The 20139-nt window shown below is 37.4% G+C and overlaps 2 pseudogenes; both read right to left on the bottom strand.

Moving 5' to 3' along the window:
• Nucleotides 1-6731: 6731 nt before the first annotated feature.
• On the bottom strand, nt 6732-7431 carry LOC133241817 (olfactory receptor 10D1B-like; annotated as a pseudogene).
• A 5579-nt stretch (nt 7432-13010) lies between these two features.
• Nucleotides 13011-13982, bottom strand: LOC133240971 (olfactory receptor 8G1-like; annotated as a pseudogene).
• Between the last annotated feature and the right edge of the window lie 6157 nt (nt 13983-20139).

The following is a 20139-nucleotide window of genomic DNA, read 5'->3' as shown; positions in this document are numbered from 1 at the left end:
TATGCCCAGCAGTGGGATTGCTGGATTTACTGTATTTGAGGTCTCCTTTTCCCAGTCTTGAAGGTTGAATTCTTTCTTGCTTTTGGTTTCTGCCCTCCTAAGGTTGGTCCAGTGGTTTGTGTAAGTTTAGTGTAGGGTGAGATTTGTGCTAAAATTTTTGTTTGTTTGTTTGCTTGTTTTGTTTTTTTTTGTTTGTTTTTCCTCTGATGGGCAAGGCTGAGTGAGGTTGTAATCCTGTCTGTTGATGATTGGGTTTGTATTTTTGTTTTGTTTGCTGTTTAGGTGAGGTGTCAGGCACAGAGTGTTACTGTTGGTTGCATGATGCCAGGTCTTGTATTCAAGTGGTTTCCTTTGTGTGAGTTCTCACTATTTGATTCTCCCTAGGGTTAGTTCTCTGGTAGTTTCGGGTCTTGGATTCAGTGTTCCCACTCCAAAGGCTCAGGGCTTAATCTCTGATCAGGAACAAAGATTCCACAAGTGGTTTGTTATGGCATTAAATGAGATTAAAGCAAATACCCAAAAAGGAGAAATCAAAGATGAGCCACAAACAAATGGAAGTTACAACATCAGATAAATAATAATTAAAATACTGGAATATACACATATATGTATACACCCATGAGCAAAGTCAAAATAGTCCAACAAAAAGCACAATAGATTGACCCGGCAAACAAAGGAAATAAAAAAGTATATTTATTAGTTATGAACAAAAGTAACTAAAGCACAAACTGGAAAACAAAAGTAAAGCAAGGTGCCAAGTGGGGAATAAAGCAATGAAAAACAACTAACAAATATGTTGAGAAGAAAGGAAAGAAAGAAAACAAAGAATGAATCAATACGCAAAGTTAAATACAGGTAGATTAAGAAGATTTATACACATTAAAGATTAACTGCAAAGGGAAAAGAACAGTAAGAAAGGCAAACAAAGGAATACATATAGAAAAAGTATAATGGGCTTAAAAAATTAAAAATTTAAATTATAAAAAAGAGAAAAGAAAAAAAAAAGAAGAGAGAGAGAAAACAAACAAACAAACAAACAAACTTCACAGAACTACAAAAGCCCAGTGTAGAGGCAAAGGTTTATAACAACAATAAAAAGTGTGACTGAATATACACATATACAAGAACACCTTAAGCAAATACAAAACAGTCCAGCAAAAATAAAGTACAATAGATTGACACAGTAAACAAAGGAAACCAAAAATTATATCTGCCAGAACAATCCTAACTAAAGCACCAACTGGAAAACAAAAAGCAGGGTGCCAATTGGAGAATAAAGCAATGAAAATAAAACTAAAAAATATGTTGAGAAGAAAGGAAAGAAAGAATAGATATGCAAAGTTAAATAGAGGTAAATAAAGAAGATTTATATACATTAAAGATTATTACCGCAAGGGGAATAGTCAGAAAAGCAAACAAATGAATAAATGCAGAAAAAATAAAATTAGGTTTAAAAAATTAAAATTAAAAAAGAGAAAAAAAAATGAAGGTAAACTCCACAGAACTGTAAAAGCCCAATGTAGAGGCAGAGGTTTATAGTAACAATATAAAATGTGACTGAGAAAAAAACCAAAAGCTCAAAAGCGTAATTGGATTTCATAGTACCGATAAAATAAACAACTACAACAGAGGGGGGAAAAGACAAAGAAAAAAAAACCCAAAAGTCTCTCCAGAACTACGTAAGAATAATGTTTTTCTTGAGTTACTGCTGTCAGAGTCCTTTCCCTCGCTGCGAGTCACAGTCTACCTCACCGCCCTAGGATGCCCTCCAACACTGTACTGAACTCTGGATCTGCTGTGGGGGCAGCTCAGCTTCTAATCTGGTCCTACTCCTGTGTGTTCTTGCCTCCAATGTCCACAGCTATCAGAACTAGTGTGTTTTCTTTTGAGGGAGCTCTCAATGTCCTTTTATATATTCTACACACATGGAGTCTGCCTGGTTGATCATGTGGATTTAATCTTCAGCTTATACTGCTGGTGGGAAGGTTCTGAGTCATCTCCCTTAGCCACACTGCCCATGGGTCTGAACTGTGGTTTTATTTCCACCTCGGCATGTGGGTCATCCACTGGTCATCCACATTGCTCCTGAGGTTGCCCTGGAGTTGTACTAACACTCCTGTTTCCCCCCCAGTTCCTTCACTCTACTGAGTTTTGCGTGGTTCTATATATATTTGTCAGCTGGTCAGGTACTCCTGTCCACTCTCAGTTGGTGTTTTGCATGAACTTCTGTGTCTGAAGGTGTATTGCTGATGTATCCATGGAGAGTGATGTACTCCACGTCCACCTACTCTTCTGCCATCTTGTTCTGTCCTGACCTCCTTTAATATTCAAAGAAACTGTAGAAAAGGAAGGTGATAGATTTACTATGCAGTTTATTTAAAATCCATTATAATGTAAGGAGCACTACAGAATGTTGTCACTGTTATTATTAGACATACCTGTGTATGATAGCTAATTTTACACTTCCTAATTTTGAGCACTGCTAAGTTCTTGCTTAAAACTACTGCTTTAAATATTGATTCCCTAACCATTTAAATGTTGAATAGTAACAATTCTCACTTTACAAAGTATTTGTAAGAATTAAAAGAGAAAAATAGAGTGGAGTATTTAATGTATTAAATATATTTGATATTAGTAAAATTAATATATTTAATAAAAATAAAGTGGATTATTTAATATATGTACAACAAAGGTCTGTGTAGTCAAAGCTATGGTTTTTCCAGGAGTCATGTGTGGATATGAGAGTTGGACAATAAAGAAAGCTGAATGCCGAATTATTGATACTTTTGAAATGTGTTGCTGGAGAAGAGTCTTGAGAGTCCCTTGGACTGCAAGGAGATCCAACCAGTTAATCTTAAAGGAAATTAGTCTTGCATATTCATTGGAAGGACTGATGTTGAAGCTGAAGCTCCAATACTTTGGCCACCTGATGCAAAGAACTGTCTCATTTGAAAAGACCCTGATACTGGGAAAGATTGAAGGGGAGAGGAGAAAGGGACAACAGAAGATGAGATAGTTGGATGGCATCACCAACTCGATGGACATGAGTTTGAACAAGCTCCAGGAGTTGGTGATGAACAGGGAAGTCTGGTATGCTGCACTCCATGGGATAACAAAGAGTCGGACATGACTGATTTAACATATTGGCTGGTAAATGGTAAGTACTTGAAAATGTTTTGTTTTTAAAATCATCAAATTATGAAATATTATATATGTATTTTATTGTGTGTGTATATACATATATGTATATATGTATATACACACACTAGGTCCTTGATGTAAATGGCAAGTAACTCTGTATTTTATTTTGATATATATGCTGTCTACTTACTTTGAAAACTCTCAAGTAGCTTGATCTCACAGAACTACACAAATTAAAAATTATAGACAAAGTTTACGTACTTCTGTTTCATCATGATTTTACTTATATACTAGTATTTCATATATAATCCACAAAATATCTTGCATTTGCAGTAAAATATGTCCTACCTTTCCTGGTGGCTCAGACATTAAAGAATCTGCTTGCAATGCTGGATACCTGGGTTCAGTTCCTGTGTTGGGAAGATCCCCTGGAGAGGGAAATGGCAACCCACTCCAGTATTCTTACAGTCCATGGAGTCACAAAGAGTAGGAGATGTCTGAGCTACTAAGAACATACACACACCTCCAATTACAGTTCCTCTGATTAAATATGATTTTAGGGATGTTATTTACCCATTCTGGAGTTCAGTTCCCACATCTGGAAAAATGTGAATGATAATACACGTTTTGAGGTGTTAATATAAACAGTTAATAATGTTATATGGAATTTTTAAAGAGAACTTCTTGGCACATTGTCAGAAACTAAACAATGAAACTTATTTTGTTCTTTTTCTTTATAGCACTGGTTCTAATACTGAGTCATGATATAATTCTGCCTCACATTGTACTTTTAGAGTTTAACATGCCTCACTTAACAAGCTGTGTTAAATATTCCTGTTGTAACCAGAAAAAGGGCTACAAGTAGGTAGGAAACTTTAGTGAAAGGCTAAGAGTAATCTATTGGCTTGGAGCCACTATTTTAGATAATCCTTAGACTAAGAAACCAAAGACATTTAAAACAGGTAATGAATGACAGTGATAGCTGATAGTTTCCAAATGGATGTCTGAGATAAGAGGTGGCAATAGAGTTAGGAGAGTTTGGCTCCAGAGATGTAATTAAGTATGATCAAGGCATAGAGTAAAATTAATGGAAAACAATGGAGTTGGAGAAAATAATCAGGACTCTATTTCCTTAAAGTCCTGAAACAGAAGGGAGAAGTCCAGTTCTGGGAAGAGTTCGAGTTGGCAATGAAAGCAAACCATCTCATCTAGGAAAACAAGGTAGGGATGTGGTATCCAAAAATCATTACTGAATGAGAAGAAAACATGATGGTTGCCCTGTTTCCACTGTTTGGTAAAAACACTTTAGAGGACAAGGGCTGTGACTACCGTTCCAGCTTCATCCCAAGAGCCAGAAGATGTTTCTGCCCTTTTGACTCTTGAGATACTTGATAGATTAGAAATAACTGACAGGGGCTTCCCTGGTGATCCAGTGTTAAGAATCCACCTGCCAGTGCAGGAGACATGAGTTTGTTCCCTGATCCAGGAAGATACCACATGCCATGGAGCAACTAGCCCACAAGAAGAGAAGTCACCATGAGAGGCCCTTACAGCCCAACTGGAGAGTAAGCCATACTCACCACAACAAGAGAAAAGCCCATGCAGCAATGAAGACCCAGCACAGCCAAAAAATAAATAACTAAATAAAAGAAATAACTGACAGATACGTTACTGAGGTTCTGCTTCCTCAACTAAATAAAAAACTCATCTGGGACTCAGAATTTCTTCAACAAATGAACTGTTGATTCTATTTAGTCAGTCCCCAACTAACTGTTTTCTCATTACCCTCCCTGAACCTAGTTTACTTTCAGTGTTGGAAAATGCTTTGCTAAAACTTATCCTAGCACGATGCAGGGATGTTTTTGTTAAGTCTTAAAACACAGGGAAATGAGAGCCTGACTTGCTTAGTATAAAAAAAGTTTCACACAGGAAATATTTTAATTGGGTCTTTAGTGGGTTCCCTGATGGCTCAGATGATAGAGAATCTGCCTGAGGTGTAGGACACTCAGGTTCAATCCCTGGGTCAGGAAGATCCCCTGGAGAAGGGAATGGCTACCCATTCCAGTATTCTTGTCTGGAGAATTTCATGGACAGAGGAGTCTAGCGGAGTACAGTCCACGGGAGTCACAAAGAGTCAGACACGACTGAGTAGCTAACACTGCACGACTGAGCAGCTAAATACTCTGGAAGGAGCATTTCTGTTAGACAGAATAAAAGGCATAGGGTTTAAGAGAAATGACCAGAAGAAATGTACTTTCCTTTAAAAACACATATCATCTCATCACCCTGATATGAACTTTTAAACACAGTGTTGAACTCTGATCCTGAAAATAAACAAAAGCAGAACTGAGTTGTCTCTACCTCTCCTTCTTCTCTTCCCATCACCCCTTTCTCTTCCCATCATGCCTTTCTCTTCACATTACGCCCTTCTCTTCCAATCACTCCTTTCTCTTCCCATCACCCCCTTCTATTCTCATCTCCCCCTTCACTTTCCTTCAAATCTCTTCCTGGGCTAGAATAGCACATATCTCATGCTGTGCTCATTAGACAAAGAAAAAGCAAAGTTAAGGGACAGTACTAAAGTCACAACTTTCTGGTAAGCAAAGGATCCAAAACCATAGACCATTAGCAGTTTAGATTTTGCATGGGCTGCTGGTTGTGCTCAGGATTATAAAGACAAACTAAAATTGTGAATACTGAAAAGCCACAGAGCTAGTCACCCCTTCACAGACTCCCCCTGGCTACCTTCTTCACATTCTCTTTCATCTACAACTTCAAATCCCAGTCAAATCTTGTTTTCAGGTTGAAGACCAATAGACAGACTTTGTGGTTGATACAGTTCATTGATACCTATGATTCAGTCATTAGGAGACAAAGGTCCTGAGGTCTCACCCAGAGGTCCTTCTCCTTTAACAATTTCTTTTCATTTCAGAAGTTGCAGAGTACCACTGGAAGCCATATGGTTGAAACCTTCCAATTTTTTTACAATCCCTAGACCTTCAAATGAGGGCTTATCTGATGCAGGCATTTGAGAGGTTGATCATATAATCATTATATGATTATGATCATATAATCATATAATCCTCAGCCAAGATGAGTAAGTGCTAGGGTAAGGGAGAAGGGAACAAGAGATTAAGAGGAGAGGAAGACAAACAGTGAGGGACAGAGGCCTAGGCTTTTTATTGCCAAATGGGAGCAGTAGGATATCTTATTATCCCTCCTGAGTAGGGCAATTTATTAGTTGTGTGACCTGGAGAAATTCACCTCATATCTTCAAATCTTAGCTTCTTCATCTGTAGTAAAAGGGAACAGAGATAATATCTGTGCAAATTCCTCTCACAAGCAATGTGGAGTCACCTCTATCACTTCTAGGAAATTAAGGCCACCTGCTCTAGCACTTTCTCAGAGAATATTTCACTTTGTTATTTCTCAAGCTGTAGATCAAGGGGTTTAGCATGAGGGTGACAAGGTTATTCAGGACCTGAACAGTTGCATTAAGTCAGGGATTATGGGTGGCTGTAGCTAGATGAGAACCACTGGCATAAAGGAGAGGAGGATGGCAGTGAGGTGGGCACTGCAGGTGGAGAAAGCACACAGTCGGCCTTCGGTAGATCAGATTTGAAGAATGGAGCAAATGATGTAGCTATTGGAGGTGAGGATGAGAAAGAAGCAGCTGAGGGGCATGAGACCCACACTGATGAACCCCACCACCTCCAGGGCCAAGGTATCTGCACAAGTCAGCTTCAGCATCACTGGGATATCACAGAAGTAATAGCCCACCCCACTGGGGCCGCAGTAGGGCAACTGGAAGGTAAGCATAGTTAGAAAGGTGGCCTGAATACATCCAAAAAATGAGGTGCCCATGGCTAGGATGGCACACACTCTGTGAGTCATGATTATTGTGCAGCACAGAGGGTAACATATGGCAACAAAGTGGTCATAGACCATTACCGTGTAGAGGTAACACTTGGTACAACCCAGGAAGTGGTAGAAGAAGAGCTGGGACATACAGCCTGGGTAGGAGATGGCTCAGCTGTTCCCTGCCAGGTAGAAGAGCATCTTAGGGGAGCTCACAGAGGGAAAAAATATGTCACACACAGACAGTTTACACAGGAAGAAGTCCATGGGAGTGTGCAGCCGAGCAGAGGAGACAGTTGTCAGTAGGATGAGCAGGTTCCCCATAAGGGTGAAGATGTAGAAGGACAGAAACAGGACAAAGAGCATGGTCTCCAGGTCCTCTGTGTCTGGGATTCCCAGAATAAACTCAGTCACCACCGAGGCATTCCTCATCTGTGTTAGAATGTTGGCCTTCAAAATAGAATACAGGTCTCCAAAGTATCAGCACTGATGTCAAACTCGGAAGCTATTTAATAAAGGACAAGCAATTATTTAATTATCTCATTATGTGTCCTTCTAGCAAGTGTAATTTACAAAACAACATTAATAAACTAAATATTTTTAAAGGAAGATTATAAAAATGTAAAGTGACTTTAAATAATTCCATATGAAAATGCTTTAGTTTCTTTTATTTTTAAATTTAAGTCTCAGAAACAACCTTATTAATTAAAAGAAGACATAAAAAGCACGGGGAGTTTTTAGGAACCTGATCATGTAGCTGGAAAATAACTGATCTGAGATTAAAACTCGGGTCTGATTGCAGTTAAACTTCTAACATCTCTGCTGTGAAAGCTCCCAGGAAATTTTACTTAGAGAAGCGGAGACCTGATGCTCATATTCAAATAATTGGAGAGCTGGTATGTTGATGTGCTGTGTGCTTATCCATGGTGAATAACATGTAAAAAAGTGGAACTAGTAAAAAGTTAGATTTTGTTTCAGTATAGGAAAAAATTAATGGCTGAGTCGCCTTGTTAAGTGTTGTGTTCTCATCATGATAAGGGTTTGATTATTTGTAGGATGATATTCTTTCAAATATGAAGAACTTGCCTTCCTAATTTAAAAGCAAATTTTTCCTACCTCCACCCTTAATATCCTCTGAAATTCTTTGCCTTTATTACCTTGTTCATTTTCTCAAATATATCTGAGGAGGCACACATTTAACAAATGATTCTCCTGGTGAGCAGATGGCTTTGATTTAAATATGATAAATCTATCTACCTCTATAACAATAAGAATTATGAATATAGGTATAAAAGTTACAATAACAGCTTAATACCATTCTTAATGTATTTTAATAAAAGAGAGACATGTGCCATAGGGAAGGCCAGAATATCACTGAGCAAGAGTCCCTTAAAATGGCAGAAACTCTTTGGGATGCTTTTGTGTTTGGTTTGTAGTTTTTTTTTTTTTTTTTTTAAGGAAGTAAGAATCTGTTGTATATAGTTGATTCATGTTGTTACATAGTAGAAACTAACACAACATGCTTGTAAAGTAATTATACTGCAATTTTTTTAAAGTATAAAAATTAATTAATTAAAAAAGAGACAAAACCAGAGTTATGTTAATAGAAATATGTCCAGGCACTGCTGAATGCTTCATGTACTTTAACACCTTTAGTCCTTTCCACAATTCTCTGAGGAAGGTATGGTTAATTCCTATTTACATTAGGAAACTGAGGTACAAAGAGTTAAGAAAATTGACCGAGTTCCTACATCTTTATATGGTAGAGTCAGATCTCCCACAAAGAACAGTAGGAACATCTGCTGAGTTATTGGGCTTCCTTGATAGCTCAGTTGGTAAAGAATCCACCTGCAATGCAGGAGAAGCCAGTTCGATTCCTGGGTCGGGAAGATCCCCTGGAGAAGGGATAGGCTACCCACTCCAGTATTATTGGGCTTCCCTTGTGGCTCAGCTGGGAAAGAATCCTCCTGCAATGTGGGAGACCTGGGTTCAGTCCCTGGGTTGGGAAGATCCCCTGGAGAAGGGAGCAGCTACCCACTCCAGTATTCTGGCCTGGAGAATTCCATGGGCTGTAGAGTCCATGGGGTTGCAGAGAGTCAGACACAACTGAGCAAGTTACTCATGACTGAGCTGAGTTAGTAATTCTGCCTTTCTAACATTCATTCATAATAATGATACTTTTAAATAAAGATATGTTTATATTGCTTATTTGTTATAATATAATTTTATTATCTCTTAATTCTCACAAAATCCTTGTGAAGTAGTGATATGAATCCCAATTTCTAAAAAAGAACACTGACATTCAGAGAGTTAGAAACTTTTCTAAAACTAAAAAGTGAAGAGCAAGTCATACTCAGATCTTCTGATTCCAAGTTTAGTGTTCTTTCCTCAAAAAAAAAAAAAAAAAAAAAAACCATACAGACACCAATTGCCCTTTTATGACTGAAAAACCACTCATAGATTCATTCTTAAGATTTGGAGAAGTCTTCCAGGCACCCCCACAACCACTGAAAAATTTATGGTACTAGATTGTAGCTCCAGAGAGGGAGGTGAGTCTATCAACAACATATATTTCAATAGGTCCCATAGGTACATAGTTCTTCCCTGGTGCCTCAGACAGTAAAGCGTCTGTCTACGATGTGGGAGACCTGGGTTTAATCCCTGGGTCGGGAAGATCTCCTGCAGAAGGACATGGCAACCCACTCTAGTTCTCTTGCCTGGAAAATCCCATGGACAGAAGAGCCTGGTAGGCTGCAGTCCATGGGGTCACAAAGAGTTGGGCATGACTGAGCGATGTCATTTTCACTTTCACTTTCATAGCTACAGAGAAATTTCATTTCTTGAGGACAATTCCCAAGGGGATATCTGAGATTATGGTGCAGCATCAATGAAAATTTGCATCAAGAAATATCAGCCTATCTCTTTAGTTCACTTCTATTTATGAGTTCCAATATTCTGCAAGTTTTGCAGATATTTCCCCCACTGAACTGGCCTGAAATAGTCTCACTCATAGAAATAAATCCTACCTCTCTAATTGGGTGTTGATTTTTACTTTTGCAAGTTTGTCCATTTACATGAACAGAAAAGCATTTATTTAAAGTATGTATTCACATATTATTTGTTTTGTAAGTGCATGGGTGGGTGGTAGAAATTGATCAAGAAAATCAAAAGAGGAAAAAGTCAAGTAGGGTTCAAAGACTGATGAATTGAATGTGAATCAGAAGGGAAGGATACTTTTTCATATGATCCATACATATGAAAGGTTATACATATGAAAGAAATATCCGAGTTTGGAAAGGAAGATCTAGAGTTCACTCTAAGTATTGTGGATGATGCTATAGATTTGTATGTTATCCTTTCCAGGGTAAGAGCTGAAACTCTGAATGAGCATGCTGCAGAATTAATACCATCTAATGCCATAGTTCTTCTTCCCTTGGTTTACAGACTTCAAGCATTCCTGAAAAGCAAAAAGAAGACAGGCTGATCTGGCTAAATCATCATAAGTGATGATATTTTCTTATGCTTCTAACCAACATCATGAGAACTGTTGAGTGTAGTGTCTCTTGGACAATTCAGAAAAGGACACTTTCACAAATATTTAAGTACAAAACTTTATTAATTATTATAATATTTATCTTCCCTAAATGTCTATCATTTTGTCATTGCAGAAACTCATTTATAATAATAAATGTCTAATTTCATCAACAAAAGAGGCTGCAGGGGCAAACACTGGCATCTGCCTTTTTAAAGCCAGTTTCTTCCCACATTTAGAAACTATAACATTTCAAATGTTATACACCATTTCCAACAATTCCTGAGACACCATTGGTTCATAATAACTTGTCTTAGTGTGCCGATGTAACAGTGTAGCATGTATTATAAATCATATTATTTTCACATACCAACTAGGCAGCAATCAAGTTATTTTCAAGAGTCTACAGATCTGTCTTCTAGATCTATACAGAGTACATTTTGTATAGATCTTTATATTCTCTTATGTGTTTTGAAGATCACAGAAGTTATATTATGTAATAAAATGTTTCAGGATGGGTCTGACTGACCTAACAAACCCTTCTTAGAATATGAGAAAGCTGAAGGAAGAAGACCTGTTCATCAACGCATTTCAGTCCAAATGTGTATGAATATTAACTTTCATCTGGTTCTGATTAAATCTCTGAAGCCACTTTCCAGTAGTTTTGAATACAGGTAACAAAGAAAGTACAGAAATGAATGTGTCTGGTTCTCTCATTCTAATAGACTTGATTGAATCCATGATGATTTATGAATTATGAATATGAGCCTTTAAACACCCTAAATCCAGCATCAGAAAATAAATTTTCACAAATAATTTATACTAATTAACTTCCTTCATGTGTTAAAATGACATTCAAAATCCACTTGTAATTCAGTTCTCTCCCATCAACATAAATAACTGCTTGTGAAAAAGCAATTGAAGCTATTATTAAGTCAAATAGAATGATAAATTTGATGCTCCTCTTTTGGGGTTTCACCAATGCCGGAGCCGCAGGAGATGTGGGTTGAATCTCTAGATCTGGAAGATCCCCTAGAGTAAGAAATGGCATCCCACTTCAGTATTCTCACCTGAAAAATTCCATGGGCACAGGAGCTTGGTAGGCTACACTCCATGGGGCCTCAAAGAGTTGGACATGACTGGGCAACTGTGCAAGCGTGCGCGTGTGCGCACACACACACACACACACACACACACACATCCAGTGACAGCATCTTCAATTGTAACCCTGAGTTGCCTGGATTAGCAACCCATTGACTTGGTAATGGTAAGCCTACATGCTCAGTATATAAAGTAAGTATTCACATATTATTTCTTTTGTAAATGCATGGGTGGGTGGTAGAAATTGGTCAAGAAAACCAAAGAGGAAAAAGTCAAGCATGGTTCTTTGAACCCTGATACCTCAAAGATGTTGAATTGAATGTGACCCAGAAGGGAAGAGTACTTTTTTCTTATGATTTGTAAATATGAAAGGTTATACATATGGAAGAATTATCCGAGTTTGGAAAGGAAGATCTAGGGTTCACTCTAGGGTTTGTGGCTGATGTGGCTTCTGGTATAGTGCCAGAATTATGTAATAGATTCACATTTGTTTTCTAGAGTCCAGTCACGCATCAGAAACAAGGCAAAATCTAGGATTCTTAGAATTACCTAACATTAACAAAAAAGGATATTGTAAAAAAGACTTAAAGAAAATACATAATACACTAAGCTGGATAGTGAATTATAGTAGGTCAGGCAGTTTTCATTTATCATAAAAAAGTGCCACTTAAGAAAGCAAAATATGAAACCTGGATACTACTGTTTATCCATCTATCTACATATATGTTAGATGTAAAAATAAAAGTGTATACACTTATCTAAAACCATCTTTTATTTTCTTAACACTGTCTTTGAAAAGCAAAATATTTTAATTTTGATGAAATCCACACTATCAATTTCTTATGAGTTAGGATTTTGGGATCATATGTAGAAATTTTTTCCAAGCCCAAGGTTGGTTATCAACACAACTTAATGACTTGAGAAATCAGATATTCACAAGTTAGGATTTGGGAAAGATACTTTTCCAGATTAGATGTGCAAAAGTTAGAGATTACAGTCATTATACTGATAGCATATTTGCTGGTTTTTTGTGTGTTTTTTTGGACAGAAGAAAGAATATTGATGATAACTTCTAGAAGATATTTCATTAACAGAAGGTTTATTATCAATTGTAGACAAGAACAGAGGGAGGGACGGTGCTGATGGCTTTAGTGGGCACATGTATCCACATCATCCTATTTCTTTTAATCTGTATCTCAGTGATGTTTATGAGAGAAAAACTCAGAGAAAAATGGCATTACAGGCCACACAATGTGAAATAATGTCAATAGAATGCCACTAAATGTATGGATATATGTTAATAAATATATATTGACATGTGGGCTAAAATTAAATATCAACTTGCACAATAAAATAGCCAGTTACAGAGACTAAAACTTCATTCTCGTATTATTTCTGATCAGAAGAATATTCTTCTCTCTAGTATTTTCTTCAGGGCAACATTGACATCCCTGTTCCGTAGACTATAAATCAGGGGGTTCAGCATGGGTACAACAATAGTGTAAAACACAGAGGACACTTTCCCTTCATCCATGGAACTGACTGATGATGGCTGCAGATACATGAATGCTGCAGACCCATAGAAAATAGCCACAGCTGAGATGTGGGAGCTGCATGTGCTGAAGGCTTTAGATCTGCCCCGCATGGAAGGAATGTGGAGGACGCTGGAAATAATGAAGACGTAGGAGCTGACAATGATCAGGCTGGGGGCAAAGATGTTAAGTGCACTAAAACATAGAACCAGTAATTCATTGACATAGGTGCTAGAGCAGGAGAGCTTTAGGAGGGACAGAAGATCACAGAAATAATGGTTGATCATGTCTAATTTGCAGAAATGAACTCTAAGCGTGCAGCCTGTGTGAGAGAATGCGCATATCAATCCCATCATATACACTCCCCAAATGAGGGAGAAACAGGCCTGATGTGAAATGATAATATTATACAGCAAGGGGCTACAGATGGCAACATAGCGGTCGTACGCCATTGCAGCCAACATGTAACACTCAGAGATAGCAAAAAGGAGGAAGAAGTAAAGCTGAGTTATGCATTCAGGGTAGGAGATGATGTTCTTCTCTGTCACAAAGTTCACCAGCATTCTGGGGGTAATGACAGTGGACTGACAGAGGTCAATGAAGGACAAGCTGCTGAGGAAATAGTACATGGGGGTGTGCAGGTGAGAACTGAGCCCGATCAGTGTGATCATGCCCAGATTCCCCACCACCGTGACCACATAGATTCCTAGGAAGAGGAGGAAAAGGGGCAGCTGGAGTCGTGGCTGTTCTGTGAGCCCAGCAAGGATGAATTCAGTCACTAATGAGTGATTTCCAGGGTCCATTTTCTTCTCCGCAGGTTCTAAGTTTAAAAAAAAGAAAAATGAGTGTACGTGTGTATGTATGTGTGTGTGTGTGTGTGTGTATGAGAGAGAGAAAGGCTTATGCATATGTGTGTGTGCGTGTGTGTGTGTGTGTTTGTGGGTGTCAGAGGCAGAGAAATATTCTGCAGAGATCATTCTTTACCCATCATCAGAGGACATGCATAATGAAGGTAATTCTCCAGTATATCCTGCTACTGTAGGATAAACAATCATTCTGGTTGAACTAGAATATAAATGATAAGCTTCAAGAACTTTGTAATTAAGATATTTCATAATGTTTAAGAGAAACAATAATTTATGAATTTTTAAAGTTAGTGAAAAGAAATGTTTCTAGTATTATTTCTGAGTATTCATCTTTCCTCCAAATATCTATGTTTATATATTAATATCATCAATGTCAAATGGCATAGAACTTTCCTTTAATTTATAATAAGTAATATGGTGTATGCTTTCTATAATTAATCAAGAGAGGATTCACAAGTCTTTGAAAAGTAGTTATATTAGTTGGGGTTGTCTTCTTTAGTAACATCTCAACTTAAAATATCTGATGACCAGTATCATTTCACCTGAGATCTAATGCTATAATGTCTCAGCATCCTTCTCCCTGGACTTTGACTCCAGAGGGCAGAAATGCAACTGCTTGGCAGACATCATGTTTATACCTCAATAGGTTTTCCCACTGCATCACACCCTATAGATTATCTTATTCTAAATAAGATAATCTTCAGTTCAGTTCAGTCGCTCAGTCGTGTCTGACTCTTTGTGACCTCATGAATCGCAGCAGGCCAGGCCTCCCTGTCCATCACCATCTCCCGGAGTTCACTCAAACTCATGTCCATCGAGTCGGTGATGCCACGCAGGCATCTCATCCTCTGTCGTCCCCTTCTCCTCCTGCCCCCAATCCCTCCCAGCATCAGAGTCTTTTCCAATGAGTCAACTCTTCGCATGAGGTGGCCAAAGTACTGGAGTTTCAGCTTTAGCATCATTCCTTCCAAAGAAATCCCAGGGCTGATCTCCCTTAGAATGGACTGGTTGGATCTCCTTGCAGTCCAAGGGACTCTCAAGAGTCTTTTCCAACACCACAGTTCAAAAGCATCAATTCTTCAGTGCTCAGCTTTCTTCACAGTCTAACTCTCACATCCATACATGACCACTGGAAAAACCATAGCCTTGACTAGACGGACCTTTGTTGGCAAAGTAATGTCTCTGCTTTTGAACATGCTGTCTAGATTGGTCATAACTTTCCTTCCAAGGAGTAAGCGTTTTTTAATTTCATGGCTGCAGTCACCATCTGCAGTGATTTTGGAGCCCAAAAAGATAAAGTCTGACACTGTTTCCACTGTTTCCCCATCTATTTTCAGGGGTGAGAATATAATGGCCTAAATACAAGCCATGTACTCCACCACTATGACCAGGGCATCACTGTACTTAGATTGATCTATACAGATGCACTAAGTGTTAGGTATGCCAACATTTTAAAAATATAATCATGTATTTTGCACATGCTCTCAAAAGAATTCAAAGATGGTAGAGATGTGGATGAGTAAAGTACATGCAAAATAAAATAAGTAATTTTAATGTCAATTCAATACTAGTCAACAGTGATATGTTTTTAAAAAAACCAGTGTACCTTTGGTCTAGATTTGCAAAGGAAATGAGTAGGTACTAGAAAATAGAAGTTCATATTCTTAACACTCAAGCAATGTTTGGACTATTGTGTTCAGTTTGAAGTAAAATTCTGTGTGTGATAAAGTAAAAGCTGCACATAAATATGATTTAGAAATATGATATTTTAAGATGGCTAAAACAACCGAAGATATTTTTTTCCAGCAAAGGAAAAATTCTTGTGACACAGGGCAGTTATCTCAATGTTCATTATATGGCAGTGAGAGGTACTGAACTTATCTTATATGTTCAAGAGATTGAGTAAAATTAACTGCTTCAAATTATGAAAAGAAATATTTGGTTTTACAGTAAAGACAGATATCCCTATCATCAGACACACCCCAAGCTGACGATCATAAAAATTTGAGCACAGACTGAGTAACCACATACATAGCAGATATTCTTTAAGGACACACCTAATGGGTAGTTGGAGCTAATGTACTTCAATTATCTTCATTCTAATGGATCCTGAATATGTTAGACAGTAGGAGATTGAATCCTCAGCTAAATACCATTCTTGCTGTGTGGTCTTGATATAACACGCTTACTCTCCAACTCTCTGAAAAACAGAAACAATAAAATCTACCTTCCATGTAAATTTCGATAAATGATTCCTATGAGATATTTAGCATGGTCCATACGTTTGGAAAGACCTTAATACTGTCAATGTTATTTTAATTTTGATCTACTGAGGTTGTTCCATTATATCTTTTGGTTCAGTGGCATTCTCATTCCTGCTATGATGGCTGGAGTACGTCTAGGCTGCATATTGTCACCCTGCTTATTTAACTTATATGCATAGTACATCATGAGAATCGCTGGGCTAGATGAAGCACAAGCTTGAATCAAGATTGCTGGGAGAAATATCAATAACCTCAGATATGCAGATGACACCACCCTTATGACAGAAAGCGAAGAAGAACTAAAGAGCCTCTTGATGAAAGTGAAAGAGGAGAGTGAAATATCTGGCTTAAAACTCAACACTGAGAAAACGAAGGTCATGGCATCTGATCCCATCACTTTATGGCAAATAGATGGGGAAACAGTGGAAAGAGTGACAGATTCTATTTTCTTGGGCTCCAAAATCATTGCAGATGGTGACCGCAGCCATGAAATTAAGAGACACTTGCTCCCTGGAAGAAAAGATATGATCAACCTAGACAGCATATTAAAAAGCAGAGACATTACTTTGCCAACAAAGGTCTGTCTAGTCAAAGCTATGGTTTTTCCAGCAGCCATGTATGGATGTGAGAGTTGGACTATAAAGAAAGCTGAGCACTGAAGAATTGATGCCTTTGAACTGTGGTGTTGGAAAAGACTCTTGAGAGTCCCTTGGACTGCAAGGAAATCCAACAAGTCCACCCTAATGGAAATCAGTCCTGATTATTCATTGGAAGGACTGATGTTGAATTTGAAACTCCAATAGTTGGCCACCTGATGTGAAGTACTGACTCATTTTAAAATACCCTGATGCTGGGAAGGATTGAGGGCAAGAGAAGAAGGGGATGACGGAGGATGAGATGGTTGGATGGCATTAATGATTCAATGGACATGAGTTTGAGTAAACTCTGGGAGTTGATGATGGACAGGGAGGCCTTGCATGCTGAAGTCCAGGAGGTCACAAATAGATGGATACAACTGAGCGACTGGACTGAACTGAACTGATGATGGCTGGAATTTTTTTTTTTCCTTAAGACATTATCTTGTTCCTCCTTTCTACCTAAATACATACAATGATCCTGAAATTTTGAAGTTTTTACTAAATATAAACTTCCTAAATATTAATATTTTCCAAGGTCTCCAAATGAAGTTTGAATAAATTTCTGTCATTCAATGATTTATATCACCCAACAACAAAAAGTTTTATTTTTATGTCCCACCAGGTGTCACATGTTTTAACTATTATACAAAACAGCCTTTGACAGAATCTCTTTTATGACTCATTATATTTCCTTATTTTCTCTCACACATTCCCAGTGTATCTGATGAAATCTATTCAATAGCTAGGGCCCTTAAGTTAAGGGCTTTAATAATGGAAACCCCATGTAATAAGACATTTTCTGTGAGCTGAGGATACCTTTCTCATGTTTACATTTAGTATGTGCTTAATTTTGTATCAGTTATTATGAGTTACTTATCGGCTTTTCTTCTGTACTAGACGGTAAACTCAATACAGTGCTTGGCAATATGCCTTATATACAAGTATCAATAAATATGATTTTTTAATAAAATTATTGAATGGAGTGTAGTGATAAGTTAACATAGACTCCAACACAAGTGAACAAAGCTCTCACACTATGTGAGTTGAAATGAGTAAACAAAGAAATACTGGCCATACTTTTATACAGCGGGGACAGAGAGATGATTAAGGGAACAGTTGCTCCTCAGGGAGTGTGGATATTAGAGTGAGGAGAGATAGAGACAGAAAAATAGCTACTCACATCTTTTCATCTGAGGGACCTAGAACAGAAGATTCAACTATCTAAAGTCCGGGACTGGGATTCAGATACATCCCTCTTTGTCCCCAAAACACCAGAGCTGTGTATTCTTCTCCTCTATTTCTCTGTAGGGAAAACGGTTCTGGTGATGCGGGTGGGATAGTTCTAAGTTCTAACCTTGCAGAACTTCTTGTTGTTGGAGGGTCATAACCTAGAAGACTCTGTTGTAATAATTTTGAGTCACTGGTCCTGACTTCTGTTGAAGTCGATGGCCCCATGCAAATGTTGGTTGATGTGAATGATGATTTATAATCTGAGTATTGATGCTAAGAGTCAGATGAGGAACAGATAATGCTAATGATCTCCCACTAGGATCATATCACACAAGTATCAACTCTTGGGAAAAGTTACAATTAACAATTCCCTTTTCTCACATTGACTCTCTAGTGTTTAATAGTGTCATATAGTTATAATTTATCATTTTTGTTAGATTATAGGTTGGAAGCAAGGCTGGGATAGATCTTATTATAACTCTGGTGAATTTCATGTCAAGCTATATAAGAATTCAGAATTTTAGGAAACTTTTAGACCTGCATTAAAGGAACATTCTAAAGTGATTTCACACCAGGGATTAAAAAAAAAAAAAAACAGAAAAAATTGTGTGCAATATTTGAACAATTTTTTTCTCCTTGACATATATTAACTGTATTTTAGATGCCATGATATATTTATATAGCAGTAGTACTTGAAATATTTTAACATGCAGGCTGCAGGAAGGTTTCAACTGGTTATTATCATAACCCCATGAAAAGTTCCTAACAAGTAGAATAAGTTAATGATTTATCTAACTCTATAAAAAAAGAAATATTGAGGAATAATATAGAGATATGTCACTTAATGTGAAAAAGTTTACTAGTTGTTGTTTGCTTAATCTATAGAGTAATTAAAAATCATGTTCTGGTTCAAGGTCACAATCTAGGAAGATCCACAACTCTGATTGCAATAATATAGCAAAATGCATCATATTTTCTCTTTATCTTAAAACCAAATTTATTGAACTATAATTTACATGTGGTAAAATTCTACATACTAAGAATTTTCTCAATATCAATATAGGTGAAGTTCTTCTGTTTGGGTATAGGAAACCATGGTAATCTGGACTGGAGTATTTGAGTTCCAGATACCAATGTATCTGCAGATTTGTTACATTGACCCATCAGATACCAACCATACATATTATTTTTTAACACATGTAGGTTGAATGCATGAAAACCCAAGTTTTGCTTCAGGAATATTGGCTTTTTAACTTTTTTTAAATATAAATTTATTTATTTTAATTGGAGGTTAATTACTTTACAATATTGTATTGGTTTTGCCATACATAAACATGAATCCGCCACAGGTATACATGTGTTCCCCATCCCGAACCTCCCTCCCTCCTCCCTCCCTGTACCATCCTAGAAATCAGCTGTTCACAAGTTATATTACCTGCACTGGGGTTTGATACAGAAGCTACTTATGTTCATTCTTCTAAATTTTTGTATAGAAATAATTTATGATGTCATCAGTTTTATTGCAGATCTTTGAAGAACTCGTCAAATAGAAATTTAATTGATTTTAACTTTTAAAAGTAGCTAATTAGAGAAAGTAATGGACAAAGACAGTGTGAGATATATATGGCTTCCCATAAATGTTTTTAAAAAGGAAATAAGAAAGCTGTCAAGGACTTTCTAGTCTCAGGAGCTATCTTAGGTCCCACAAATATGGCAGTAAAATACAAGCATTGGGTAACCTTTATGAACATTACAGCAGATAGTACATTTTGGACAGTAAGCATGCGAGTACACACTGAAAACAATAAATGGCATAGTAGGAGGCACACTGGTTTGAGCGATGTAACAAAGCATGGAATTTTGTTTTTAACTCAGATTTTAAGCTCTGGTAAGGATTTTGAAATAAGAGAATCATACATCCATTCGGTGTAACAAGCAATGACTAGATCTAAAATATCATGCTCATCTTATGTCTGG

This window comes from Bos javanicus, chromosome 29 (assembly GCF_032452875.1).
Source record: "Bos javanicus breed banteng chromosome 29, ARS-OSU_banteng_1.0, whole genome shotgun sequence".
Classification (NCBI taxonomy): Eukaryota; Metazoa; Chordata; class Mammalia; order Artiodactyla; family Bovidae; genus Bos; species Bos javanicus.
The sequence above is the reverse complement of the archived record's forward strand: the minus strand, read 5'-3'. Positions and strand labels throughout refer to the sequence as shown.